The sequence below is a fragment of the Zalophus californianus genome, chromosome 14 (assembly GCF_009762305.2).
Source record: "Zalophus californianus isolate mZalCal1 chromosome 14, mZalCal1.pri.v2, whole genome shotgun sequence".
NCBI classification, from domain to species: domain Eukaryota; kingdom Metazoa; phylum Chordata; class Mammalia; order Carnivora; family Otariidae; genus Zalophus; species Zalophus californianus.
In genome coordinates this window covers 15,703,029-15,730,500 of record NC_045608.1, presented here as the reverse complement: position 1 = coordinate 15,730,500, position 27,472 = coordinate 15,703,029, and the positions used below count along the sequence as shown (strand labels likewise).

Below are 27,472 nucleotides of genomic sequence, written 5' to 3'. Positions count from 1 at the left end.
GGGTGAGCTGTAGAGGCCACTCTGCTGCTTGAGCTTCCCTCCAGTACCAAAAGAAGAAGCAGCTGGACTTTCTTGTTAGCTTGCCCAGGTGTGGGCAGAAGGGGAAGAGACAGTGGGGGGAGACTGAAAGCTGCCAACAGTCACACATCAAAAATGGAGTTAGATTTTTTTTTAATATTTTATTTATTTATTTGACATATAGAGAGAGAGACAGAGTGAGCACAAGCAGGGGGAGTGGCAGGCAGAGGGAGAAGCAGGATCCCCACAGAGAAGGGGGAGCCCGAGGTGGGACTCGATTCCAGGACTCCGGGATCATGACCTGAGCCGAAGGCAGTCACTTAACCAACTGAGCCACCCAGGCACCCTGGAGTTAGATTCTTTATTGCATTAATTCACACCCAACTTGATATTTGTCTGTTTGCTTGAATAGCTGCATCATTATCAACCATCCAACAAAAATTTGTTGAATGCTTACTGTGTGCCAGGCACTATTCTGGGCGCTGAGATACAGCAGCAAACAAAACAGCCACAGAATTCCTGCACTCATGAAGTTCAGGTGGAGACAGACAAAAACAAAGAAGTAAACTGTAGACAATATATGAAGTGCTGTGGAGGAACATAAAGTGGGGACATGGGGAGAGTGACTGCTAGGGGTGGAGGGGTGTGTGCAATTTTAGATAGAAGATCAGCTGAATGGATAAAGAAGATGTGAGATACACACACACACACACACACACACACACACACACACACAATGGAATACTACTCAGCCATAAAAAAAAAAAGAAATTTTGCCATTTGCTACAATGTGGATGGAACTAGAGGGTATTATGCTAAGTGAAATAAGTCAATCAGAGAAGGACAATTATCTTATGATTTCACTCATGTGCAATTTAAGAAACAAAACAGGGGAGCATAGGGGAAGAGAGGGAAAAATAAAACAAGATGAAATCAGAGAGGGAGACTAAGAGATTCTTAACTATAGGAAACAAAATGAGTGTTGTGGAGGAGAGGGGGGTGGGGGGATGGGGTAACTGGGTAATGGGCATTAAGGAGGATAAATGATGTAATGAGTACTGGATGTTATATACAACTGATGAATCACTGACCTCTACCTCTGAAACTAATAATACACTATATGTTAATTAATTGAATGTAAATTAAATAAAATTAAATTAAAAAAATAAATAGATCAACAAAAGGTCTTGCTGAGAAGGTGTCATGCAGGTTTCTGGGGGAAGAGTGTTTCAAGTAAAGGGAACAGCGTATGCAAAGGCCCTGGGCAAGTACAGTTTTAGTTTAAGAAAGTTTAGTTTTCATGGAGTAAAATCTGATATTGCATAATACATTTGTGCTACTAATACATTGTATTTGCTTTAGATATTGGTGTTCTATTTAAGACTTGTAGTAGAAAGGTCCTGCTCTAAAAAAGGAAGGAAGGAAAGAAGGGGAAAAGGAAGGAGGGCAGGGAGGAAGGAAGGGAGGGAGGGAGGGAGAGGGAGAGAGGGAAGGAAGCTGGGTCCCAGATGGGAAAATGTAGGGAAATACCAGGGGACACTGCTGCTCTGGGCACCTGATGCTTCCCCACAGTCTTGCACCAGGGTGCTACTCCAGGAAGCAGTGGATTTTACCATTTTAATTAAGAAGCTCATTGCTAATAACTCAATCTAACATCCTCTTGTTCAGGACCCCAGTAACAGAGCTGTAGAGGCCACTCTGCTGCTGGATGTCAGTAAGACTTAAGCGCTTCCAGTGTGCTCTTGAGATATAATAAATCATGCAGATAAGAGGCCTTTGTAGTGAACTAGGCAGTGATGTGATTTCACATCTGTGTAGAACTTAGCCCTACCCTCCACTATGTCTGTGCCCCACCCTCGCAACCCCCTCGCTCCTAGATGCATGGATTAACTTACTTGTCCTCACAACAGCTCCATGTTGTATGTAGATGCTGCCATTATCACTGGGTCTGAACCCAGGTAGTGGATTCAACTGTGGAGTCCAGCTGTCCGTTGTGCTGGTTTATAGAATGTCAGGATGTTTCCACTGGAAAGTCTCACCTGCCTACCCTGGAAATGCCTTCCATTGACTTTAGAGATTCCATGGGCCACTGGGTCCTTGGCTAACTTGGGTGGCTTGGCATTGACTGGCAGGTGTCAGAACTTTCCTTTAGCTGTGAAACCTCCCTTGGCATCACCCAGATTCTCTTAGGGAGTGAAAGGTCGTCAGCGAAAGGTGTCCGTCCTAGGACAGACCACAGTCTTCAGAGACAGAGAGTGGGGGCAGGCGTGGAGAAGACTCATCATGTGTGATATTGTGCACAATAATGGCAGGGGTCCCACAGACATGGAACAGACCTGGCCAGTTTGGTGGGCTTTGGGCTCGGATTTCAGTGTCTGATTTCAAAGCCTCTGTCTTCCCGTGAAGAACCTGTAACCAACTAGATCCCGAAAGGTGTGTATTATGGATTGAACTGTGTCCCGCCGAAATTCATAGGTTGAAGCCTTAACTCCCAGTATCTCAGAATGTGACCTTATTTAGAAATAAGGTCATTGCTGATGTAATTAGTTAAGATGAGGTTGTGGCTGGAGTAGAGTGGGCCCCTCATCCAATATGACTGGTGTCCTTATCAAAAGGGGAAATTTGGACCCAGGCATGCACACAGGGAGAATGCCATATGAAGATGAAGGCAGAGATTCGGGTGATGTTTCCACAGGCCAATAAGGAACATGAGAGATGGCCTGCAAATCATGAGAAGCTAGGTGGAGGCATGGAACAGTCTCCCTCATGGGCCTCCAAAGGAACCAACCCCCTGACACACTGATCTTGGACTTCTAGCCTCCAGAAATGTGAGACAATACATTTCTGTTGCTGAGCCACCTGGTGTGTGGTGCTTTGTTCTGACAGCCCTAGCAAACTATTACAGTGTGATCAGATATCTAGGCCTATGCTCATGGAACCACTTAACTGTTTTTATTGTCTTTGGCTGTAAGGGCTAACCACATCCTTATTAAATTAATTTATAAAAAGTGACAGGTCCATGTCACAGCAAATAAAAAGGGCTTGACTATTATGTGCCAGGCCTTAGGCTGGACATCTGTTAGGTGTTGGACTCTATGTTAGGCACTGACTCTATGTTAAGTTCTGTTTGGGGCACTGGCATTACAAAGGTGAACACATCCTCAAAGAATTCACAGGCTTTACCTCTGCAATCTTAGTGATCTTTTTATTGTAATTAAGAGGTCAGTGAGAGATTTACTTGACTCATTTATGTTCTTATTCCAAAAAGTATTGGAAAAAATTTTAAAAAGTGATACAGGCAGGGGAAACAAGAAGGCCAAAATTAGGTTAGACAGGTGTCAGAACCTGCACCACATGATCAAGTGTGCCAGTTTGGCCCTGAGCATCCTAGTGGCTAATGCAAGAGGGAAGCACAATCCCTCATGTGATTCCTAATGTCCGTAAAATTTTTAAAGAACTCTTCAGGAGATGCCTACTTATTCCTGGTGTTGAAACTGGGAAGAGATTTTGCTCAAGGATCTGTACAGGGAGGACACCGTGTAAAGCCACTTCTGTAACCAAACCCTAAATGCCAATAGTGATGAATGCCTCTGTAACTCACAAAAAGGGGTAGGGGAGCCCATCTTGAGGAATCTAGCCAGTAAGTGTTCTGTTGGAATTACCACCCCTTTTCAACCAAGGCAGCCAGACTCCCAGCTGCTAGATATTCTGGAAAGAGCTGGGTGAGAGATGAGCAGGGTTGGGGGGGAGGTTCTGGGCCCTCATGTCAGACACACCAGGGAACTTCAGGCTACAAGATGTTCATTCAGTGAGCTGAGAGGTGCTCCCACGGTACCATAGACGCCCATTTAAAAATACTTAATATTTTAGCAAATTCCCATCTAATTCCCGTGTATGTTCCCTACATTTTCTCCATCATTATTGCTGATTACCAGGCTATTTGTGTGAAGGGAGCTATTTGCAGGGAAGAGCAGTTTTTGCCTTTAAATCCACTCACCCGGGGCTTCCTGTTCACTGCTTTCCATGCTATAAAACTCCCCTGGCTAACATCGCAAGAGGAACGATGGGGAGTAAAATAATTAACTGCATCAGGCAAGCAGAGGAAGAAGCCGATTATAAAATGGAAACTTTCCTCTACCCAGTGCCACTTATTCTTAACCAGTGCATGGGGGTGGGTTTTTATTTTTAAGGGACATATGTTCTCTGTACTGGAGTCTGTGTGTGATCCCATGAATGGAGATTGCTCACTTGGGCAACAGGAGTATTCTCAGCAGGGCTTAGCTGAGACAGACCAAAGGCACAGAAGTAAGGAAGCCCAGGTTTTTCTCCCAAGCACCTTCAGAATTGAGGAGCAGTAAATACATGGTGAGGCTTGCAGGGGACAGCCTCTGCATGGGACCTTTACTTTACCTCTCTCTTAGGCAGGTTTTAAACCTCTTTGAACTACAGGGGCGCCTGGGTGGCTCAGTCGGTTAAGCATCTCCCTTCAGCTCAGGTCATGATCCTGGAGTCCTGGAATCGAGTCCCACATCGGGCTCCCTGCCCAGTGGGGAACCTGCTTCTCCTTTTCCTTCTGCCCCTCCTCCCACTCGTGCTCTCTCTCTCCCTCTCTCTCTCTCAAATAAATAAGTAAAATCTTAAAACACACACACACACACACACAAAACCTCTCTGAACTACAGCCTCTTCATCTTTGAATGGGAAAAATCTTAGTTCTTGCCTCAAAGGGCCTTTGGGAGGATTAAGTGAGGTGGTGGACATAAAGAGCTTAGTACAGTGCCTAGTACATAGGACTCAATGATTGGGAGCTATAATTGTTATTGCCAACTCGATAACAGTCCCGAGGGTTCGGTGTGATTTATAGGTGAGAAAACAGGGAGAGGGGTAAGTAAATGATGGGGGTCCATAACAGCTGGGAAGTGGCAAGGCAGGGATTGGAAGCCAGGGGGGCTGGTTCCAGAATTTTCCTCTCTCCACCTGCATGCTGCAAGGTCAAGCACATTCAGCAGGAAGCTTTAAAGCTTTGACTTTGGGTATCTCCAGACTATATCTTGTATGCACAGTTCTTCTCTAGACCTTTAGAATAGAAACTGGTGGCTTACCTTTTCCCCCTTTAGACCATGTTTTACCCAATCCAAGATACCACCTATGGCAGATTAAAGTCATTATTCACATTCTCCCATTCCCTGCATTCCAGTGTGGAATATACTTCCCAGCACCCTGACTTTTGGCTTTCACGTGACTTCCTTGGCCTATGGATGTTAGCAGATATGACTTGAACAGAGGCTTGAAATAAGCTGCTCAGTTGGGCCCATGACAATAACAAAACCCACTATTTTGCTGAACCCAGAAGAATGAGAAAGGCATGAGGAACAGAACTGAACCCACCTAATCTCAGCCAAGATTGGCCAAACCCCAGTTAACCTACAGACACACCAGCAAAGGAAGAAATACTTACTGAAAGTCGCTGGGTTTGGGGCAGCTTGTTACATAGCGTTATGGTGAAAATAGCTGACCGATACATCATCTATTATAAGATGCACTTTTATTTTTGACCCACAAAGAAGGAAAAACCCATGCCAGTTAAATTAAGAAATAATTGTACATTACATCCCCAGTTCAGAGATGTTAAAATGTGTGTGTGGGGGGGAATGTCCCTCTTAGATATGATAAAATATGATATTAAAAAAGAAATTGCCTCAGACCTGAGAAAAGATATTCCAGAACAGAACTTAGATCATAAAGTAATTAACAGCTCATTCTGAGAAGTAAATAGCATACTTAATAAAATATTTGTGCAAATTTCTGATATCTTCTGATGAGATTAAGAGCCCTTTCGGGGTTTTAGATTTACCCACACAGCTGGATCACCAGACTTGTAACAAGCCTCTTAACCTTTAACTAACCATTCCTCCCTTGAGCGGGGCTATCTAGCTCCTTGCTGCTCAAAGTGTGGTGGTCTTTATACTAGCATCATGAGCATCACCTAGGAGTTTGTTAGAAAGGCAGAATCTTGGGTCCTGCCGGGACCTCCTGAATGAGAATCTGCATCTCAACAGGACCCCCCCAGGTGATTTCATATACATATTGAAGTCTGAGATGCATTTGTCCAGCTGCGAACAAAAACAAAAACCAACAAAACAAAACAATTCTCCAGAAAGAAATCCTCGACTGGCTCTATTAGAAGCCTGCTTCCCTTGCTACAGGATTTGAAATAAAACTTTAACACACGCTAGCAGTCACTTCATCACAGAAAAGTCTTTAAAGCACGTAGGTAGCAGACATTGTCACCCTTTGAGGGCACTCTGCTTGCAATGAGTCTCCCGTTACCTGAATCCGCCTCCATCCCCAGGGCCCTAGAGGAAACTAGGACTGAACAGCATCAAAAGCAGCCCCAGCTCCCTTCACAGGGGCCTTTTGAGAAGCTGTGGAGTTCTGCGGACTTGAGGGAGTAGCAAAGGGAACTCGTGTTCACCCTTTCTATTAGGGGAGGCATGGGATTAACCACCGCAAATCACTTTGTTAAAAACCAACAGCCCAGATGTACTTTAAAAAAACAAACAAAACAAAACCTAACTTTTAATGGTATTAGGGCTCTGCATCCAGCTGGTTTTCACTCACATTTTCCGTCTCTGCCTGCAAGAAATATGAGGCTATAAAGCCAGGAATGGTTCAACGGAGGAAGACAGAATGACATTAAAATGAACAAACACTCCTGGCAATCCGATTTCGGGGATGTCCTGCTCTCGAAGACAGGAATTGCCTACACGGGTAATTTTCACTTAACAAATTTTACTGTTTTCAAATAATAGCAAATAAACCAGTTTCTTTTCAGTTTGTGGAGGTTGGAGACTTGGAGAGCCCTTTTCATCTGGCTGGCTCATGCCTTGCTTTGTCAGCCCACCCAGACATATTGATTTCGGAGAGGGAGAGAGCCAAACTGGTGGAAAGAAGGGATCTGAAATGCCATCCTTAAATTCTTGAATTTTCAGGCAACCCATACAGGCAAATTAATAAATGCAGCCCCAGTTCAAACGCAGCCCCAGTTCAAACGCACCCAGCAAATATTTTGCATTTAAATGCCCGCATTAGAATGTTTATACAATAACTTAATAAATCTAGCCTGGCTGCCAAATTGACAAGAAGGTGAGAATCATTCATTAAAATGCAAATGCAATTGAGATGAAATTTGGAATACATTTATTACAGCAATTGAACTTCAGTCAACTGTAGTCACAACACAGATTTTGAACTGCCTTTCAGACAAAAGGACGTGTTGTAGTATTCCGCCCCCCAACACCCAAGTTAATATCTTTGTCAGCATGCAAATTAAAGCCATTTCCTGAGTGCTAATGATTTGCAATGGAGGATTTCACTCTTCTTTATAGGACAAGATTGCCAGAGATAAAGGTCAACTGCATACACAAAAGATTGCACTAGTAACATATTGTGTATACAGCAAATTGATGGCAAACATATTCTGAGTGCTTATCGCAACCGCATTCTTATGAAATCACATCTGAACATCTCTTTACCATCTCCGGGTCATTTGCTAATTGTACTGCCCAACAGTGGGAGACTTGCCCAGTCAGGATTTCACCTCACCGATCAAGTTTCAGATGGATCTCAGGTCCTTCCTGAATGACTCAGCCCCCCAAAGAGGTCCCGTTCGTTCGTGGGTTCCTTTTGATCACAAAGCAGATAGAAGAAAGACACGGCTGGGACTCGATCCTCAATGGAGACGTCACTGTTTACCTGCTTCAGTTTTATTCTCTCTGGCTCCTTTGCACAAGTCAGGTGCCATTTGTGAGGTGTGGGCTCCCCGCGTACGCACCTAGCAGACACCATCTGGGGTGGAAGAAGGCACAATGGAGAGCATTTTCTTTGGCCACAAGTAAGTGTGCTGTTCAGGAGTCGCTCTAGGGTGGCAAAAAGCAGCGTGTTTCACCTGTCAAATGGGGAGATTACTTCTGTGCCCTTGACCAGCTTCATGTCCACTCACTGATCAGGAAGTGATGCTAACTTTCATTTTAAATACGATCTGACTGCCTTCCTTCCGGTTGCTGCCATCTGAGCCAGAAACCATCATTCGTGGCCTCTGTTATTCTAAGTAGCTTGCTGGTCTTTTTCCTTTTCCCAACCTGTGTCTGCCTGGCTGCCCCAGGGCGCTTTCTAAAATGCACACCTCATCATTCCCATCAGAGCACACAGAACCCTTCCACGGCTTTCCACTGTCCTCAGGACAAAGTCCAGAATCTTCCACGACAGTGGAGGCCCTCTAAGATATGGGCTTTATCTTGAAGGGAAATAGAATATGCCATCCCCAAATATGCCTCTGTGGCTATTGATTGTTTTGAATTAAAGTCACTTAAGATACAGTCAGTCCAAGGAGGACACTCTGACCCTCCTTTGTCCCCCTGAGAGCAGGAATTAAATCTCTCTTGTGAAAGGTACCCTCCTGTACCAGGAGGAAGAGAGGCATCCTTATTGATATGGGAAACAAAGGCAGAAGAAAAATTATTAATTTCATTACTACCTAGAGCCCACTGACAAGTCCTTGAAACAGGCAGAGTGACATTCCTCTAGGGACTCAAGGGCTTCAATGTTAATACTTTGCTAAGGGCAAAAGGCAATCTTAGCCCAACCCCCAGGATCCTGTAAGTCTACTTTAACATATAAAAATTCCTTTGGAAACTTCCCTTATCTCTATACCCCCAAGACATGTTGGCGATCAACCCTCAAGCATATGACCTGCTGATATACATCTGAAGGATCTCGTGACTCGGGTTTTACTAGACAACAAGAGCTAACCCCCTCAAGGTCCTGGAAACCTTGCTTCTAAATTCCTTCCAGACTTAAACTATCCCTAATCCCCTCCCAACTTGAAAGTATATAATGGGCCTCTGCTCATGACCCCATGCAGCTCTTTCTGCCCACAGGTCCTATCCCTGTGCTTTAATAAAACCACCTTTTTGCACCAAAAACATCTCAAGAATTCTTTCTTGGCCATTGGCTTCAAACCCTAACATCTTTCCTACATCACTTATCACGGGAGAGGGAATTCAGGGCCCAGAAGGCTGTGTGAAAAACCCTTCTTGCTTCTCCACTAATTTGTGACTCCCAAGCCCAAACCCCTTGCTCTTGTCAGTTCTTCACTAATGTGTTGTTGTTGGTCCAGAAGGTATAAAAGGTGCCTGCTTTGGGTACTTCTGAGTCTCATATTTCTATGAACACCTGTATATACAAAATTACTTTTTTTCCCTCCTATTAATCTGCCTCCTGTCAATTTAATTATTAGACTGGCCAAAGAACCTAGAAGGGAAGAAAAGTTTTCCTGCCTAGCAATCTAAAACCACTTATCCAGCCGTTTCTTTGCGACTCTCTACCGCTTAAAACTGCACATGATTTTGCTGCTTCCTGCAGTAGCTTCTGCTGCTTCCTCACTTGGCTGATTGCTCTTTGTACTTCAAGGCTTGGGAAAAATTGTCAAAGGTGGACCATTCGATCTCACACTCCCCTCCCCACCCCTAGCTCCTGGCTAGTTCAAGTACCTCCTCTGGGCACTCCCCCACCCCCAACTCCTTGCTTATGTGCTCTGCGTCATTGCACTCATCACCCTACATGGTGATGGCCTATTTTTTAGTCCGCTTCTCCTACTAGACCGTGGGCTCCTTAAAGACAGTGCCTGGCAGAGAGAGCATAGGCGATCTACACTTGCTGATTTTCCTCCTCTGTCCCCTTTCCTTCCTTCTACCTGCCAAATATCCATTTCCCCAGCTTCCTTGGTAACAAACCACATTATCTTGGGCATCCATAATGCCTAGATTAAAAAAATAATAACAAAACAAAACAACACGCAAACCATATTTTCCAGTTGCTCTAGCAGGTGGGACAGGCCAGTGAGGTACGAGTGCAAGTCATTGGGAGGGGCTTCTGGGAAAACGCTTTGAAGGAAGTTAATACAGCTGGGGGCATATGCCCTTTGACATTTTCCCCCTTCTTCCTTCCTGTTGCCTGAGACTTAGCTGTAATGGTTGCAGCCCCAGCAGCTATTGTGTGAGCATGAGGAAACTCTGCAGTTGGAGGCCAGTACTAAGGATAGTGGATTGAAAGATGGAAGCTGGGTCCTACATGACCATGAAGCCACCGTATTCATACTTCCTCCAGAAGGTGAACCTCTTTTATGTGAGGGAGGTAAGCCTTTACCTTGTTTAAGTCCTGGTAGTTTCCAGTTCTGTTCGCTATGCAGCAGAACGTAGTCCCAGCTGAGTCTCTCTCTGTCTTTTTACCCTGACTAAACTGTCATGATTCTCACCTTTATTTGTATTTATTTATTTTTTAAAGATTTATTTTACTTATTTGAGAGAGAGAGAGCACATGCCAGCGAGCATGTGCACAAGTGTGGAGGGGAAGCAGACTCCCCCCTAAGCAGGGAGCCCGAGGTGGGGCTTGATCCCAGGACGCCGAGATCATGACCTGAGCCGAAGGCAGATGCTTCACCGACTGAGCCACCCAGGTGCCCCATGGTTCTCACCTTTAAAATGCCATCATCCTTGCCTAAATCGATGGCCATGGACCAGGGAAAGAGGTTGGGGGAGGTTAGTTTGGATAGTGGGAGACAGGCAAGAAAACTGAGAAGCCTGAAACTCTGCCAAGAGAAGTAGGTCTCCGAGAGTCTCCCTTGACGGTGGCAGGGCAGTGAGGAAACTGATGTAGGAGGGTGTGAGCCTGTAAGAGTGAGGGCTGGGAGGCAGGGCAGTGGCTGTAGCTGAAGAAGCTACTGCTGTTGGGGGAGGAGGAAGAATGTGCACAGTAAGGGCCTGAGCAAGGTGCTGAGCGAGGGACTCCAATATGCATTATCTCCTTGAATCCTCACAACAGCCTCAGGAAGTAGGGGGTTATACCCATTTTGCTGAGGAGCAAACTGAGGCTCAGAAAGGTCAAGTAGTCCAACCAGAGGTTCGTTAAGTGTTGGCGCTGGAATTTAAACCCAGGTGGTTTGATCCAAAGTGTTGCACAAGGAAAATGCCCCGGTTTTGGAAATGGTCTGTTCTAGTTTTAGCTGGTTATTGTTTCCTTATCTCTTGGTGTCTGTGACTTTGGGTGGGTCATTATCTCCTTTCTTCCACAGGCACTTTTCCTCAGCTGTAGAACTGGGATAAGTGAATACCCAGCCTAGGGCATTGTTGAAACCATACATGAGAGGCAGTTAGCGTGGGGCCTAGAACCCTGGAGATACTCAGTAAATGGTAGCAGTCATGGTTTTCATCACCATCATCATCATCAAAGCCGTGAATGGTTGCTGCTACAACACTCTTGCTGTGCACACAGCCAGGCATGGGGGTTGTGGGGGCGGTGAGGGGGTTTGGCTCTAAGCCCTGCAAGGCTTCTGGGAAGTGGCACTTGGTTCAAGTGGCGAGCTTAGGAGGTTCTGTGCTTGGAGGGTGGTGGCAAGAACAGTGTAATTAGACCGCAATTATTTGGGGATTTGGTAAATTGCATTATGCAGTAATTCATGAAAAGGTCCGTGAGTCAGCTGCCCATAGTGGTGGTGGGAAAAACACTTGGTTATCATGTCAGTAATGAAATTTATTAAGCTAAAGGACCAGGGAATTAACCTCTGTTCTGCTGAATAAGAAATTACATGCAGAAACCTTCTAATTATTTTAAGTGGTTTTCTTTTCTGGGTTCTTTATTTAATCTCTATCTCAGATCTTCAGTAATAGAAAAAAAATGAAGGAAGAGGAAGAGGAAGGGGAGAAAAAAAAGAGGAGGAGCATCTAAGGAACCCATATCACAACTTGTGTGGATGTTTCAGGGGAAGATTGCTGATAACAATGGATGCAAATCAGATCTATGGGTTTAGGTGAAAGTGGGATGTACATCAATGTCAGTTAAAAAGCTAGGTTCTGGGGCTCCTGGGTGACTTAGTCGGTTGAGGGACCAACTCTTGGTTTTGGCTCAGGTCATGATCTTGTGGGTCGTGAGATCGAAACCTGCATTAGGCTCTGTGCTCAGTGGGGAGTCTGCTTGAGATTCTCTCTCTCCCTCTCTGCCCTCCCCTGCTCGTTCTCTCTCTCTCTCTCTCTCAAATAAATAAATAAAATCTTAAAAAAAAAAAAGGCTAGGTTCTAATTCTCACTCTACCAGCAACTGGCTGTGCAATTTAGGCAGAACAATTAACCACTCTGTTCCATTAGCTCGAGAGAATGTGCCCTCTTTAATACCCATCACCAGGCTACCCCATCCCCCCACCCCCCCTCCCCTCTAGAACCCTCAGTTTGTTTCCCAGAGTCCATCGTCTCTCATGATTCATCTCCCCCTCTGACTTACTCCCCTTCATTCTTCCCCTCCTGCTATCTTCTTCTTTTTCTTTTTTCTTAACATATGTTGCATTATTTGTTTCAGAAGTACTGATCTGTGATTCAACAGTCTTGCACAATTCACAGCGCTCACCATACCACATACCCTCCCCAATGTCTATCACCCAGCCACCCCATCCCTCCCACCCCCCACCACTCCAGCAACCCCCAGTTTGTTTCCTGAGATTAGAATTCCTCATATCAGTGAGGTCATATGATACATGTCTTTCCCTGATTGACTTATTTCACTCAGCATAACACCCTCCAGTTCCATCCACGTCGTTGCAAATGGCAAGATCTCATTCCTATTGATGGCTGCATAATATTCCATTGTGCATATATACCACTTCTTTATCCATTCATCTGTCGATGGACATCTTGGCTCTTTCCACAGTTTGGCTATTGTGGACATTGCTGCTATAAACATCAGGGTGCACGTACCCCTTCGGATCCCTACATTTGTATCTTTGTGGTAAATACCCAGTAGTGCAATTGCTAGATCGTATGGTAGCTCTATTTTCAACTGTTTGAGGAACCTCCACACTGTTTTCCAGAGGGGTTGCACCAGCTTGCATTCCCACAGTGTAGGAGGGTTCCCCTTTCTCCGCATCCCCGCCAACATCTGTCGTTTCCTGACTTGTTAATTTTAGGCATTCTGACGGGTGTGAGGTGCTATCTCATCGAGGTTTTGATTTGGATTTCCCTGATGCCGAGCGATGTTGAGCACTTTTTCATGTGTCTGTTGGCCATTTGGATGTCTTCTTTGGAAAAAATGTCTGTTCATGTCTTCTGCCCATTTCTTGATTGGACTATTGGTTCTTTGGGTGTTGAGTTGGATAAGTTCTTTATAGATTTTGGATACTAGCCCTTTATCTGATATGTCATTTGCAAATATTTTCTCCCATTCTGTCGGTTGTCTTTTGGTTTTGTGGACTGTTTCTTTTGCTGTGCAAAAGTTTTTTATCTTGATGAAATCCCAATTGTTCATTTTTGCCCTGGCTTCCCTTACCTTTGGCGATGCTTCTAGGAAGAAGATGCTGTGGCTGAGGTCGAAGAGGTTGCTGCCTGTGTTCTCCTTCAGGAATTTGAAGGACTCCTGTCTCACGTTTAAGTCTTTCAACCATTTGGAGTCTATTTTTGTGTGTGGTGTAAGGAAATGGCCCAGTTTCATTCTTCTGCATGTGGCTGTCCAATTTTCCCAACACCATTTGTTGAAGAGACTGTCTTTTTTCCATTGCACATTCTTTCCTGCTTTGTCAAAGATAAGTTGACCATAGAGTTGAGGGTCCATTTCTGGGCTCTCGATTCTATTCCATTGATCTATGTGTCCCTTTTTGTGCCAGTACCATACTGTCTTGATGATGACAGCTTTGTAATAGAGCTGGAAGTCCGGAATTGTGATGCCGCCAGCTTTGCTTTTCTTTTTCCATATTCCTCTGGCTATTTGGGGTCTCTTCTGGTTCCATACAAATTTTAGGATTATTTGTTCCATTTCTTTGAAAAAAGTGGATGCTATTTTGATGGGGATTGCATTGAATGTGTAGATTGCTCTAGGTAGCATTGACATCTTCACAATGTTTGTTCTTCCAATCCATGAGCATGGAAAGTTTTTCCATTTCTTTGTGTCTTCTTTAATTTCTTCCAGGAGTATTTTATGGTTTTCTGAGTACAGATCCTTTGCCTCTTTGGTTAAATTTATTCCTAGGTATCTTATGGTTTTGGGTGCAGTTGTAAATGGGATCGACTCCTTGATTTGTCTCTCTTCTGTCTTGTTGTTGGTGTATAGGAATGCCACTGATTTCTGTGCATTGATTTTATAGCCTGCTACTTGACTGAATTCCTGTATGAGTTCTAGCAGTTTTGGGGTGGAGTCTCTTGGGTTTTCCACATACAGTATCATATCATCTGCAAAGAGTGAGAGTTTGACTTCCTCTTTGCCGATTTGGATGCCTTTCATTTCTTTTTGTGGTCTGATTGCTGTGGCTAGGACTTCTAATACTATGTTGAATAGCAGTGGTGACAGTGGACATCCCTGCCGCGTTCCTGACCTTAGCGGAAAAGCTGTCAGCTTTTCCCCATTGAGAATGATATTCGCTGTAGGTTTTTCGTAGATGGCTTTTATGATATTGAGGTATGGACCCTCTATCCCTATACTCTGAAGAGTTTTGATCAAGAAAGGATGTTGTACTTTGTCAAATGCTTTTTCTGCATCTATTGAGAGGATCATATGATTCTTGTTCTTTCTTTTGTTAATGTATTGTATCGCGTTGATTGATTTGCGGATGTTGAATCATCCTTGCAGCCCAGGGATAAATCCCACGTGGTCGTGGTGAATAATCCTTTTAATGTACTGTTGGATCCTATTGGCTAGTATTTTGGTGAGAATTTTTGCATCCATGTTCATCAAGGATATTGGTCTGTAATTCTCCTTTTTGATGGGGTCTTTGTCTGGTTTTGGGATCAAGGGAATGCTGGCCTCATAAAATGAGTTTGGAAGTTTTCCTTCCATTTCTATTTTTTGGAACAGTTTCAGGAGAATACGTATTAATTCTTCTTTAAATGTCTGATAGAATTCCCCTGGGAAGCCATCTGGCCCTGGGCTTTTGTTTGTTGGGAGATTTTTTGATGACTGCTTCAATTTCCTTAGTGGTTATAGGTCTGTTCAGGTTTTCTATTTCTTCCTGGTTCAATTTTGGTAGTTGATACATCTCTAGGAATGCACCCATTTCTTCCAGGTTATCTAATTTGCTGGCATAGAGTTGCTCATAATATCTTCTTATAATTGTTTGTATTTCTTTGGTGTTGGTTGTGATCTCTCCTCTTTCGTTCATGATTTTGTTGATTTGGGTCATTTCTCTTTTCGTTTTGATAAGTCTGGCCAGGGGTTTATCCATCTTGTGAATTCTTTCAAAGAACCAGCTCCCAGTTTCGTTGATCTGTTCTACTGTTCTTTTGGTTTCTAGTTCATTGATTTCTGCTCTGATCTTTATTATTTCTCTTCTCCTGCTGGGTTTAGGCTTTATTTGCTGTTCTTTCTCCAGCTCCTTTAGGTGTAGGGTTAGGTTGTGTATTTGAGATCTTTCTTGTTTCTTGAGAAAGGCTTGTATTGCTATATACTTTCCTCTCAGGACTGCCTTTGCTGTATCCCAAAGATTTTGAACAGTTGTGTTTTCATTTTCATTGGTTTCCATGAGTTTTTTTAATTCTTCTTTAATTTCCTGGTTGACCCATTCATTCTTTAGTAGGATGCTCTTTAGCCTCCATGTATTTGAGTTCTTTCCGACTTTCCTGTTGTGATTTAGTTCTAGTTTCAAAGCATTGTGGTCTGAAAATATGCAGGGAATAATCCCAATCTTTTGGTACCGGTTGAGACCTGATTTGTGACCTAGGATGTGATCAATTCTGGAGAATGTTCCATGGGCAGTAGAGAAGAATGTGTATTCTGTTGCTTTGGGATGGAATGTTCTGAATATGTCTGTGAAGTCCATTTGGTCCCGTGTGTCATTTAAAGTCTTTATTTCCTTGTTGATCTTTTGCTTAGATGATCTGTCCATTTCAGTCAAGAGGGTGTTAAAGTCCCCCACTATTATTGTATTGTTGTCAATGTGTTTCTTCGCTTTTGTAATTAATTGCCTTATATAACTGGCTGCTCCCATGTTAGGGGCACAGATATTTACAATTGTTAGATCTTCTTGTTGGATAGAGCCTTTAAGTAGGATATAGTGTCTTCCTCATCTCTTATTACAGTCTTTGTTTTAAAATCTAACTTGTTTGATATAAGGATTGCCACCCCGGCTTTCTTTTGGTGTCCATTAGCATGGTAAATGGTTTTCCACCCCCTCACTTTCAATCTGGGGGTGTCTTTGGGTCTAAAATGAGTCTCTTGCAGACAGCATATCGATGGGTCTTGTTTTTTAATCCAATCTGATAGCCTGTGTCTTTTGATTGGGGCATTTAGCCCATTTACATTCAGGGTAAGTACTGAAAGGTATGAATTTAGTGCCATTGTATTGCCTGTAAGGTGACTGTGACTGTATACTGTCTGTGTTCCTTTCTGATCTACGCTGCTTTTAGGCTCTCTCTTTGCTTAGAGGACCCCTTTCAATATTTCTTGTAGGGCGGGTTTTGTGTTTGCAAATTCCTTTAGTTTTTGTTTGTTCTGGAAGCTTTTTATCTCTCCTTCTATTTTCATGGAAAGCCTAGCTGGATATAGTATTCTTGGCTGTATATTTTTCTCGTTTAGTGCTCTGAAGATATCATGCCAGTCCTTTCAGGCCTGCCAGGTCTCTGTGGATAGGGCTGTTGCCAATCTAATATTTCTACCATTGTAGGTTACATATCTCTTCTCCCAAGCTGCATTCAGGATTATCTCTTTGTCTCTGAGACTCGTAAGTTTTACTATTAGATGTCGGGGTGTTGACCTATTTTTATTGATTTTGAGAGGGGTTCTCTGTGCCTCCTGGATTTTGATGCCTGTTTCCTTCCTCACATTAGGGAAGTTCTCTGCTATTATTTGCTCCAATATACTTTCTGCCCCTCTCTCCTTTTCTTCTTCTTCTGGGAATCCCAATTATTCTAACGTTGTTTCGTCTTATCGTATCGCTTATCTCTCGAATTCTGCCCTCGTGATCCTGTAGTTGTTTCTCTTTTTCTCAGCCTCTTTATTTTCCATCATTTGGTCTTCTATACCGCTGATTCTCTCTGCTGCCTCATTTATCCTAGCAGTTAATGCCCCCATTTTTGATTGCACCTCATTAATAGCCTTTTTCATTTCGACTTGGTTAGATTTTAGTTCTTTTGTTTCTCCAGAAAGAGTTTCTCTAATAACTTCCACGCTTTTTTCAATCACAGCCAGTATCTTTAAAGTCATGATTCTGAAGTCTAGGTCCGACATCGTACTAATGTCTGTATTGAGTAGGTCCCTGGCTGATGGTACTACCTCTTGTTCTTTTTGCTGAGGTGATTTTTTTCATCTTCTCATTTTGTCCAGAGGAGAATAGATGAATGAGAGAACAGAATGCTAACAGGTTAACAACGTCCCCAGCAATATACTCCAAACAAATCAGAAAAGACCTGAAACCAGGGGGAAAGAAAAAAGAAAGAGAAAAAAACAAAAAACAAAAAGAAAAAGATAACAACAAAAACAGAACAATACAAAAAAAACATAATATGATCAAATATAATCAGGCTAGTGCATAGATCAGTGCCACACACTAGATTTTGGGGATATTTTGGGCTGTTAGAAGAAAGTGCCTGCTAAAATGTTAAAGGAAGAAAGACTTATATATGTACAAAATAAGGGTTGATACAATGAAGGGATGGAAGATGACTGTAAAGATGAAAATTATAAAAGATTTTATAAAAGGAATCAATAAGATAAGAAGTCGTTTGAAAAAAGGAAAGAAGATTTAAAAGAAAAAGAAAAAAAGGGAGTGATGAGGCAGGAGACTAGAACAAAGACATACACTAGTGATTTAGGGTATATTTTGATCTGTTAGAAGAAACTGTATCTCAAAATTTTAAAGAGAAAACAACTTATATATATATGCCAAAAATAAAGTAACTACTATGAAGGGATAAAATATGACTCTAAAAATGAAAAATAAAAAATGTTTTTTTAAAAAAGGGATTGATAAGATGTTGGTTGAAAAGGGAAAAAGAAAAATTAAAAAAAAAAAACAGTTAAAAAAATTAACTTTGTAAAACTAATGAATCATGGTAAAAAAAAGCCATGAATTCTATGTGCAGTATTCCCCTAGCGCTGGAGTTCTTCCATTCTCCTTGATCGGTAAACTTGGTCTTGGCTTGCTGGCTGTTCGTGCTGATCTTCTGGGGGAGGGGCCTGTTGCCGTGGTTCCCAAATGTCTTTGTGGGAGGCGGAATTGCCCCGCCCTTGTCAGTCCGGGCTAAGCAAGCTGCTCCGGTTTGCTCTCAGGAGCTTTTGTTCCCTGCAAGCTCTCGGTACAGCTTTGGAGGAACAGGGTGAACATGGTGGCCTCCCAATCTCCACCCGGAGGAGCTGAGAACTTGGAGCCCCACTCCTCAGTGCGCCCCCAGAGAAAAGCAGTCACTCCCATCTCCCTGGTCTCCGGCCGCACTCCGTGCTCACCCGGCCTGTGACCCAGCGTTTCTATCTCTGGCACCCGACCCCGTGTGGAGTCTCCAAACCCAGCAGATCCCTGCAGTGCGCTCCCGTGCCGCTCCTCCCCCAGGAAGGAAGGGGAGTCTCCCCGGATCTGCTGCTTGTTGGGTCCCTGCTGGAGGAGCAGTGGCCCGACTGGGCCGCGGATCAGTTTATGGCCACCCCGAGCTGAGAGCCCGCGCCTCGGCTTCGTCTCTGCAGTCGGCTTCCCCACTCCGATACCTGGGAGCTCTGCCGCACTCAGGCACCCCTGGTTTTTCTGTGACCCCGAGGGTCCTGAGACCACACTGTCCCGCGAGGGTTCCAACCCCCGCTTAGCCACTGGAGCGACGTCCCTCAGCGGAGCCAACTTCTAAAAGTTCCGATTTTGTGCTCCGCGGCTCTAGCACTTGCCAGAAGCAGCTGACGGAGGTCCCCTCCCCTGCCGCCTATCCTCCCGAATATCGCCTCGGATTCACTTCTCCGCACGCCTACCTTCCAGTAAGTGGTCGCTGCTCTGTTCAGAGAGTTGTTACTACTCTCTTCTTCGATCTCCTGTTGAGTTCGTAGGTGTTCAGAATGGTTTGATCCCTATTCAGCTGAATTCCTGAGACCAGATGAAATCCAGGTCTCCTACCCCTCCGCCATCTTGCCAAGGAAGTCTTTAACTTGTTTAACCCATCCTGAGAGGCAGGTATTTGGGGCGGTAGGAGGCTCATTTCATCGTAAGAAATCTGAAGGACAGAGAGGTTCAGGGACTTTGAGTAAGTTTCATGCAGATGGCGTGGAGTGGAGGCCTGCACCTGTCCCCCTCCCCTGTTCTCTGAGATCCTGCTGTCTTATCTGGCTTGTTATGAAAGCGGAGAAGTGAAGAATAGACATGAAGGCATTTAAAGACGAGATCGTGCAAACACTGACTGCAATTGGAAATTGGAGACTCAGAACGACTTTGTGAAGAGGGAGGATTGGTCCTTCCCACCTATTCACGGTATTGCTAACTGTCTAGGGCCCCAGTTGGAAAAGTGAGCCCTCTCGTCAGTGTAGGACGCATGCGCGCGCACACACACACACACACACACACACACACACACACACACACACACACACACAGATGAGATGAGGAGTGAAATTGAGCTGCAAAGAAGCTGCATCTCTATGCAAAAATGGCTTCAGAGTTTGGGCGGAACTCACCTCTAGAAATGAAACTGCTTGGAGGCATTCACCAGCTCACGCTTTCCATGTCTCCTCTACCCCTTCCCATTATTTGGCAAATGGTAAGAATATAATATTATCTTTGATCACCAATATTAAAAATGGCTAGTTGAGGGGGGCGGAGCAAGATGGCGGAGGAGTAGTAGACCTAGATTTCCTCTGGTCTCAGGAATTAAGCTGAATAGGGATCAAACCATTCTGAACACCTACGAATTCAACAGGAGATCGAAGATAAGAAGAGTAACAACACTCTGAACAGAAAAGCGACCACTTTCTGGAAGATAGGATGTGCGGAGAAGTGAATCCGAGGCGATATTCGGGAGGATAGATGGCGGGGGAGGGGGCCTCCGTCGGCCGCTTCTGGCAAGTGCTAGAGCCGCGGAGCACAAAATCGAAACTTTTAGAAGTCGGCTCCGCTGAGGGACGTCGCTCCAGTGGCTAAGCGGGGGGGTGGAACCGTCGCAGGACAGTGTGGTCTCAGGACCCTCAGGGTCACAGAAAGACCAGGGGTGCCTGAGTGCAGCAGAGCTCCCAGGTATTGGAGCGAGGAAGCCGGCTGCAGAGACGGAGCCGAGGAGCAAGCTCTCAGCTCTGGGTTGCCATAAACTGTGATCCGCGGCCCAATCGGGCCACTGCTCCTCCAGCAGGGACACAACAAGCGGCAGATCCGGGGAGACTCCCCTTCCTCCCCTGGGAGGAGCGGCGCGGGAGCGCACCGCAGGGATCTGCTGGGTTTGGAGACTCCACACGGGGTCGGGTGCCAGACATAGAAACACTGGATCACAGGCCGGGTGAGCACGGAGTGTGGCCGGAGACCGGGGAGACGGGAGTGACTGCTTTTCTCTGGGGGCACACTGAGGAGCGGGGCCCCGAGTTCTCAGCTCCTCCGAGCGGAGATTGGGAGGCCACCATGTTCACCCTGGTCCTCCAAAGCTGTACCGAGACCTTGCAGGGAACAAAAGCTCCCGAGAGCAAACCGGAGCAGCTTGCTTAGCCCGGACTGACAAGGGCGGGGCAATTCCGCCTCCCGCAAAGACATTTGGAAACCACGGCAACAGGCCCCTCCCCCAGAAGATCAGCACGAACAGCCAGCAAGCCAAGACCAAGTTTACCGATCAAGGAGAACGGAAGAACTCCAGCGCTAGCGGAATACTGCACATAGAATTCATGGCTTTTTTACCATAATTCATTAGCTTTTCAAAGTTAATTTTTTTAATTGTGGTTTTTAATTTTTCTTTTTCCCTTTTTCAAACAACATCTTATCAATCCCTTTTTTAAAAAAAACATTTTTTATTTTTCATTTTAGAGTCATATTTTTATTCCTTCATAGTAGTTACCCTTATTTTTGGAATATATATATAAGTTGTTTTCTCTTTAAAATTTTGAGATACAGTTTCTTCTAACAGATCAAAATATACCCTAAATCAATAGTGTATGGCTTTCTCTATTATTCTGCCTGATCACATTCTCTTCCTTTTTTCTCTTTTTTTTTCTTTTTTCTTTTTCTTTTTAAATCTTCTTTCTTTTAAAAACAACTTCTTATCAATTCCTTTTATAAAATCTTTTGTAATTTTCATCTTACACTCATCTGCCATCCCTTCATTGTATCAACCCTTATTTTGTACATATATAAGTCTTTCTTCCTTTATAATTTTAGCAGGCACTTTCTTCTAACAGACCAAAATATGCCCAAAAGCTAGTGTGTGGCACTGATCTATGAACTAGCCTGATCATATTTGATCATATTCTGTTTTTTTTTTGTTTTGTTCTGTTTTTGTTTGTTTTTATCTTTTTTTTTTCCTTTTTTTTTTCTCTTCTTTCTTTCCCTTTCTTGTCCCCTGGTTTCAGGTCTTTTCTGATTTGTATAGAGTATATTTGCAGGAGACGTTGTTAACCTGTTAGCATTCTGTTCTCTCATTCATCTGTTCTCCTCTGGACAAAATGAGAAGATGAAAAAAATCACCTCAGCAAAAAGAACAAGAGGTAGTACCATCAGCCAGGGACCTACTCAATACAGACATTAGTACGATGTCGGACCTAGACTTCAGAATCATGACTTTAAAGATACTGGCTGTGATTGAAAAAAGCGTGGAAGTTATTAGAGAAACTCTTTCTGGAGAAACAAAAGAACTAAAATCTAACCAAGTCGAAATGAAAAAGGCTATTAATGAGGTGCAATCAAAAATGGGGGCATTAACTGCTAGGATAAATGAGGCAGCAGAGAGAATCAGCGGTATAGAAGACCAAATGATGGAAAATAAAGAGGCTGAGAAAAAGAGAAACAACTACAGGATCACGAGGGCAGAATTCGAGAGATAAGCGATACGATAAGACGAAACAACGTTAGAATAATTGGGATTCCCAGAAGAAGAAGAAAAGGAGAGAGGGGCAGAAAGTATATTGGAGCAAATAATAGCAGAGAACTTCCCTAATGTGAGGAAGGAAACAGGCATCAAAATCCAGGAGGCACAGAGAACCCCTCTCAAAATCAATAAAAATAGGTCAACACCCCGACATCTAATAGTAAAACTTACGAGTCTCAGAGACAAAGAGATAATCCTGAATGCAGCTTGGGAGAAGAGATATGTAACCTACAATGGTAGAAATATTAGATTGGCAACAGCCCTATCCACAGAGACCTGGCAGGCCTGAAAGGACTGGCATGATATCTTCAGAGCACTAAACGAGAAAAATATACAGCCAAGAATACTATATCCAGCTAGGCTTTCCATGAAAATAGAAGGAGAGATAAAAAGCTTCCAGAACAAACAAAAACTAAAGGAATTTGCAAACACAAAACCCGCCCTACAAGAAATATTGAAAGGGGTCCTCTAAGCAAAGAGAGAGCCTAAAAGCAGCGTAGATCAGAAAGGAACACAGACAGTATACAGTCACAGTCACCTTACAGGCAATACAATGGCACTAAATTCATACCTTTCAGTACTTACCCTGAATGTAAATGGGCTAAATGCCCCAATCAAAAGACACAGGCTATCAGATTGGATTAAAAAACAAGACCCATCGATATGCTGTCTGCAAGAGACTCATTTTAGACCCAAAGACACCCCCAGATTGAAAGTGAGGGGGTGGAAAACCATTTACCATGCTAATGGACACCAAAAGAAAGCCGGGGTGGCAATCCTTATATCAAACAAGTTAGATTTTAAAACAAAGACTGTAATAAGAGATGAGGAAGACACTATATCCTACTTAAAGGCTCTATCCAACAAGAAGATCTAACAATTGTAAATATCTGTGCCCCTAACATGGGAGCAGCCAGTTATATAAGGCAATTAATTACAAAAGCGAAGAAACACATTGACAACAATACAATAATAGTGGGGGACTTTAACACCCTCTTGACTGAAATGGACAGATCATCTAAGCAAAAGATCAACAAGGAAATAAAGACTTTAAATGACACACGGGACCAAATGGACTTCACAGACATATTCAGAACATTCCATCCCAAAGCAACAGAATACACATTCTTCTCTACTGCCCATGGAACATTCTCCAGAATTGATCACATCCTAGGTCACAAATCAGGTCTCAACCGGTACCAAAAGATTGGGATTATTCCCTGCATATTTTCAGACCACAATGCTTTGAAACTAGAACTAAATCACAACAGGAAAGTCGGAAAGAACTCAAATACATGGAGGCTAAAGAGCATCCTACTAAAGAATGAATGGGTCAACCAGGAAATTAAAGAAGAATTAAAAAAACTCATGGAAACCAATGAAAATGAAAACACAACTGTTCAAAATCTTTGGGATACAGCAAAGGCAGTCCTGAGAGGAAAGTATATAGCAATACAAGCCTTTCTCAAGAAACAAGAAAGATCTCAAATACACAACCTAACCCTACACCTAAAGGAGCTGGAGAAAGAACAGCAAATAAAGCCTAAACCCAGCAGGAGAAGAGAAATAATAAAGATCAGAGCAGAAATCAATGAACTAGAAACCAAAAGAACAGTAGAACAGATCAACGAAACTGGGAGCTGGTTCTTTGAAAGAATTCACAAGATGGATAAACCCCTGGCCAGACTTATCAAAACGAAAAGAGAAATGACCCAAATCAACAAAATCATGAACGAAAGAGGAGAGATCACAACCAACACCAAAGAAATACAAACAATTATAAGAAGATATTATGAGCAACTCTATGCCAGCAAATTAGATAACCTGGAAGAAATGGGTGCATTCCTAGAGATGTATCAACTACCAAAATTGAACCAGGAAGAAATAGAAAACCTGAACAGACCTATAACCACTAAGGAAATTGAAGCAGTCATCAAAAAATCTCCCAACAAACAAAAGCCCAGGGCCAGATGGCTTCCCAGGGGAATTCTATCAGACATTTAAAGAAGAATTAATACGTATTCTCCTGAAACTGTTCCAAAAAATAGAAATGGAAGGAAAACTTCCAAACTCATTTTATGAGGCCAGCATTCCCTTGATCCCAAAACCAGACAAAGACCCCATCAAAAAGGAGAATTACAGACCAATATCCTTGATGAACATGGATGCAAAAATTCTCACCAAAATACTAGCCAATAGGATCCAACAGTACATTAAAAGGATTATTCACCACGACCACGTGGGATTTATCCCTGGGCTGCAAGGATGATTCAACATCCGCAAATCAATCAACGCGATACAATACATTAACAAAAGAAAGAACAAGAATCATATGATCCTCTCAATAGATGCAGAAAAAGCATTTGACAAAGTACAGCATCCTTTCTTGATCAAAACTCTTCAGAGTATAGGGATAGAGGGTCCATACCTCAATATCATAAAAGCCATCTACGAAAAACCTACAGCGAATATCATTCTCAATGGGGAAAAGCTGACAGCTTTTCCGCTAAGGTCAGGAACGCGGCAGGGATGTCCACTGTCACCACTGCTATTCAACATAGTATTAGAAGTCCTAGCCACAGCAATCAGACCACAAAAAGAAATGAAAGGCATCCAAATCGGCAAAGAGGAAGTCAAACTCTCACTCTTTGCAGATGATATGATACTGTATGTGGAAAACCCAAGAGACTCCACCCCAAAACTGCTAGAACTCATACAGGAATTCAGTCAAGTAGCAGGCTATAAAATCAATGCACAGAAATCAGTGGCATTCCTATACACCAACAACAAGACAGAAGAGAGACAAATCAAGGAGTCGATCCCATTTACAACTGCACCCAAAACCATAAGATACCTAGGAATAAATTTAACCAAAGAGGCAAAGGATCTGTACTCAGAAAACCATAAAATACTCCTGGAAGAAATTAAAGAAGACACAAAGAAATGGAAAAACTTTCCATGCTCATGGATTGGAAGAACAAACATTGTGAAGATGTCAATGCTACCTAGAGCAATCTACACATTCAATGCAATCCCCATCAAAATAGCATCCACTTTTTTCAAAGAAATGGAACAAATAATCCTAAAATTTGTATGGAACCAGAAGAGACCCCAAATAGCCAGAGGAATATGGAAAAAGAAAAGCAAAGCTGGCGGCATCACAATTCCGGACTTCCAGCTCTATTACAAAGCTGTCATCATCAAGACAGTATGGTACTGGCACAAAAAGGGACACATAGATCAATGGAATAGAATCGAGAGCCCAGAAATGGACCCTCAACTCTATGGTCAACTTATCTTTGACAAAGCAGGAAAGAATGTGCAATGGAAAAAAGACAGTCTCTTCAACAAATGGTGTTGGGAAAATTGGACAGCCACATGCAGAAGAATGAAACTGGGCCATTTCCTTACACCACACACAAAAATAGACTCCAAATGGTTGAAAGACTTAAACGTGAGACAGGAGTCCTTCAAATTCCTGAAGGAGAACACAGGCAGCAACCTCTTCGACCTCAGCCACAGCATCTTCTTCCTAGAAGCATCGCCAAAGGTAAGGGAAGCCAGGGCAAAAATGAACAATTGGGATTTCATCAAGATAAAAAACTTTTGCACAGCAAAAGAAACAGTCCACAAAACCAAAAGACAACCGACAGAATGGGAGAAAATATTTGCAAATGACATATCAGATAAAGGGCTAGTATCCAAAATCTATAAAGAACTTATCCAACTCAACACCCAAAGAACCAATAGTCCAATCAAGAAATGGGCAGAAGACATGAACAGACATTTTTTCCAAAGAAGACATCCAAATGGCCAACAGACACATGAAAAAGTGCTCAACATCGCTCGGCATCAGGGAAATCCAAATCAAAACCTCGATGAGATAGCACCTCACACCTGTCAGAATGCCTAAAATTAACAAGTCAGGAAACGAGAGATGTTGGCGGGGATGCGGAGAAAGGGGAACCCTCCTACACTGTTGGTGGGAATGCAAGCTGGTGCAACCCCCCTGGAAAACAGTGTGGAGGTTCCTCAAACAGTTGAAAATAGAGCTACCATACGATCTAGCAATTGCACTACTGGGTATTTACCACAAAGATAGACATGTAGGGATCCGAAGTGGTACGTGCACCCCGATGTTTATAGCAGCAATGTCCACAATAGCCAAACTGTGGAAAGAGCCAAGATGTCCATCGACAGATGAATGGATAAAGAAGAAGTGTTATATATACACAATGGAATATTATGCAGCCATCAAAAGGAATGAGATCTTGCCATTTGCAACGACGTGGATGGAACTGGAGGGTGTTATGCTGAGTGAAATAAGTCAATCAGGGAAAGACATGTATCATATGACCTCACTGATATGAGGAATTCTTAATCTCAGGAAACAAACTGAGGGTTGCTGAGTGGTGGGGGGTGGGAGGGATGGGGTGGCTGGGTGATAGACATTGGGGAGGGTATGTGGTATGGTGAGCACTGTGAATTGTGCAAGAGTGTTGAATCACAGATCTGTACCTCTGAAACAAATAATGCAAGATATGTTAAGGAAAAAGAAAAAGAAGAAGATAGCAGGAGGGGAAGAATGAAGGGGAGTAAATCGGAGGGGGAGACGAACCATGAGAGACGATGGAGTCTGAAAAACAAACTGAGGGTTCTAGAGGGGAGGGGGGTGGGGGGATGGGTTAGCCTGGTGATGGGTATTAAGGAGGACACGTTCTGCGTGGAGCACTGGGTGTTATGCACAAACAATGAATCATGGAACACTACATCAAGAACTAATGATGTAATGCATGGTGATTAACATAACAATAAAAAATAAAAAAAATGGCTAGTTGACTCTGAGTTTAAGAAAAAAAGAAGAAGAAGGGGTATGTGGATTATTTGATTCCTGTTGGAGGTCAGTTCTCTTCTTCCCTCTCTCTAGAATTAGAGGCTGGCTTTTTCAGGCAACATTTCTCGTGACTCCCTAATTGACTGTCAGTGAGTACCTAATCCAAATCTCTTCACTACTTGCCACTCCCATTTTTATGTGTCCTGCCTACTTGTGAATACAATTCAATCAATTCCTTCCTTCCTGACATCCGTATTTGACATGGGAGGTAGGCAAGGTGCGATGTGAGGCTGAGGAAGGATGCCAAAATCAAACGGTTTGGCCTTTGTCTTCAAGGAATTTGTGTTCTAGTTGGTGTCTGGGGGCCAGAGCACCACCATCCCCCCCTCTCCCGACTCCTGGTGTCTACAGCTTGGCCTTGGGAATTGTTCTTCTGCCCTGAGTCAGAAGCTAGCTGAGCACTTTGGAGGTGAGAGGGCCATTGAGGAAAGATCCAAACCCTCGTTTTGCAAATGAGGAAACAGGCCCAGAGAGGAGAGGTTATCACATGCAAGTCAGAGGC

At 43.5% G+C, this 27,472-nt stretch overlaps 1 protein-coding gene across 5 annotated transcripts in view; it reads right to left on the bottom strand.

The window, feature by feature from the left end:
• CCDC60 (coiled-coil domain containing 60) overlaps positions 1-27,472 on the bottom strand; it is a 170,430-nt gene that overhangs the window by 56,905 nt on the left and 86,053 nt on the right. The window lies entirely within an intron of this gene.